The following is a 3,342-nucleotide window of genomic DNA, read 5'->3' as shown; positions in this document are numbered from 1 at the left end:
GGACCAGTATTCACGGCATTAAGGAGGAACAGTAAGAGCAAAGGCATCCCCGGAAACAAGGACAACCAGTGAGCTATTATATACAAAACTGGTCCCTTTGCCATTCTCACCAAGCCAAAAATAAATTTCCTGAAACCATTGACTAGCAGTCAATTAAGTTAAATATCTAATTAAAACAGAACTGGAACTGTTTTAAAATTAAACACTTCAACTATTTGCCAATCCGAGCATGGTGAAATTGGGGGTTCTAACAGAGTAGCAGCAGCAAATAAAATAAAAACAGGTCTCAGCAGAAATAAATGCAAAGTCTCATTTCTAAGGAAAACGCACATACGGTCACTTTAAATCCACCCTGGTGGATGCTTGATGCTTTGAAGCTGGAGACCATGCCCGGAGCAGACGTAGGAGAGGCACCATTGTTCAGAAGTGGGCTAGCACGGCCCAGTGTTTCCAGACGTGGTCGGTCCTGATAGGACAAGGAGAACGCAGTACGTGGAATTCAAGTAGGGCTGCCAGAGGACAACAAAGTCTCTTTTCAGTTTAAATATGTCCCCAATATTGCATGGGACATACTTACACCAAAATTGTCTTTGCTGTTTACCTGAAATTCAAATTTAACTAGGCATCCTGTATTTTTCGCTCAGTTTAGCAACCCTAAATCCAAGATATGCAAGTAACTCCCACGACCCAGAAGAGTAGCTGGGAGACAAACAGAAGGGCATCCTGGAGTGGCTCAAGTTCCGTGAGGGTGTTGTATGAAAATCTGAGTCCCCGTTTTTTCCTCTGTAGAATGGGGAGATGGACACTTGCTGTGCAGAGTTGTTGTTAAGTATCATCAGCGGAGTCACAAGGCACCTGTCACTTTTATGTATTCAGTAAATAGTAGCTGTTATGGCATGCAGAGGGTCTGTAGCCAGTGAGCAGCACACAGTAGGCCCTCAATACGAGTTAGTTCTTATCTCTAAAGCAAAGAGAGCTGATAGGTAAGCATAGCATCATTTATGGGTACCTACTATATACCAAGTACTTTATAACATTTTCTCACTTCAGCCTCATAATAACCCTACAAAATAAGTATGATGATCACCTTTTCAAGGGTATGGACACTGAAGCTCAGAGATTTAATTTAAATTTAAATTAATGTTACAGGTAACGTTACATAGGAGGCAAAGCTGAGCCCCAAACCTGCTTAACTCCAAATCCTGAACTCTTTTCTCTGTATCATCCTGTCCCACATCACTGGATTCCAGGCAGGCATAATCCCACTAGAATAACACATTATCTTGTTCGCCACAGAACTGGCCTCTTCTTAACCTCTTCACCTGAAGAGTTTTCATCTCCAATTATTGGAGGATTTCCTTTTCCTGCGGGAACACAGCTACAGTCTCATGTGAGGTCAGTGAGAAATGGATTTGGAATTTTTGAAACTCACTTTACTGCCAACCTCACGATATGCCTCTTTTGCATTAAATGACAGATAATTGTAAAATGTTAAAATCAGAAAATAACATAATCCTTTTGGGTGGCTGGCAGGAAATTAAAGAACTATGGATTCTTTACATGCTTCTCTCAGGTCCCGTTCTATCCTCACCACACACCCCTCCCTGTTTTCTAATGAAACCAGGAAGGCCTCTTGCTCCTTTCTGCTTAGGAGACTGACTAGTGAGAACAGAAAATAAAATGATGGACAGGAAGGCTGCAGAGCTGGAAAAAGAGATGTTTTAGAGGGTGACACTCAGAAGTCAGTGTCTATTTTAGCAACACAAGGAATCCTAGTTGGAGGTCCCACTCAGGAAGGAAGAATCCCTCCCTTTGAGGGCAACCACGGTGTGGGGAAAACAGGACTTAGTGTGATTTCTTGCAAGACTGAAGGCATCAGAGACTGGGGGGAATACTTATGAGCAAGGGACATGCCAGCCATGCCCAGAATGGGAAGTCAAGACACAAAGCCGAAGCCATCCATAGGAGAGAGAAATTCCTGTCGATCGTATTTAAACTACTTCTCCCTTCACTGACTTACCAGTTGCCTAAAGCATCAGGATGTGGAGATGTAGCCTCAGTGACGGCCAGGTTTTTTCAGTATGTGCTTTCCCAGTCAGATTTTACTTTCAACCTCTTTTTTTTTTTTTTTTTTTTTTTGCGGTACGCGGGCCTCTCACTGTTGTGGCCTCTCCCGTTGTGGAGCACAGGCTCCGGACGCGCAGGCTCAGCGGCCATGGCTCACGGGCCCGGCCGCTCCGCGGCATGTGGGATCCTCCCGAACCGGGGCACGAACCCGTGTCCCCTGCATCGGCAGGCGGACTCTCAACCACTGCGCCACCAGGGAAGCCCTCTTTTTTTTTTTAATCAATCAAAACACCGCAGTGCTTTGGGATTGCACCCTAAATCTACTGAATTTTGTATTGTAATTTTGACCTGGCAGACAAAGAAGAACATTTCCCCCTTGCCCTTTATGACAGTAAGTTCCTGGAAAGGCACTTGACTGTCTCAGTTGGCTTTTCACTGAAACTTACCCTTTCCCTCTTTTCTTCTGTCTGCCTCTCCAATCTCTTTCTTTTTCACTCTCCTACTTTGTCAGCAAAACTTGTCTTTACCAGAGCAACACCCGTGGACTACACATTCCCTTTCCAAGCCATGTCCGAGCTGGTTCCATCTTCTCACTGGACCCCCTCTTTCATATCATTCATCCTTGGCTCACTGATAAATCAGCCAACGTCCTGCAGCCCATCTCTGGGTCCCACTCCTCCGGCACAGGTGGAGGCCCAGCCCCTCTTCTGCACTCCTGGATCTGAGATCTGGTCACGTGAATGCTGAGTTTACGTCTGAATGTCAGTGCAGAGCTGTTTACATGTCTGCAGGCCCAAGGGGGCTTATTTGCACAGAGCTCTGACCTAAGCAGAGCTGGTTACAAACCCCAGGGGCCCCCTGAGGGCATCCTAGGCCTCCCCAATTAGGGCGCTGTGGAGAACCATGGTTGCCCAAGCCAGGTTGCAGCTTCCAAAAACAAGCCTTCTGACTTGCTACGAAGCCCTTCCCCTTGTTTATGTCAGCAGGTTCTCGAGTTGGAGATTTCCCGGTGGGGCTAGAGCCTTCGCTGCAGAACTCTTGTCATGTGTCTATGAGTGAGGCAGGTTCTGAGGCACCGTCTTAGACCACATCTCTGAGCTCCCACTCAGAGCCAGATGTGAAGAGACAGATCGGCACCATAATGTCTGGGGCTTACCAGACACTGCTTTCTTTAAGCCAGTGATTCTGTAGCTGCCCCGAGGGTGCATGAAGAAAGCTGAGCTCTCTTTATATCTGTTTAAAGGGATTCTGAAGCCGTAGCAATTTGGCACCCGG

This window comes from Lagenorhynchus albirostris, chromosome 2 (assembly GCF_949774975.1).
Source record: "Lagenorhynchus albirostris chromosome 2, mLagAlb1.1, whole genome shotgun sequence".
Taxonomy (NCBI): Eukaryota; Metazoa; Chordata; class Mammalia; order Artiodactyla; family Delphinidae; genus Lagenorhynchus; species Lagenorhynchus albirostris.
Note: the sequence above shows the minus strand (reverse complement) of the source record.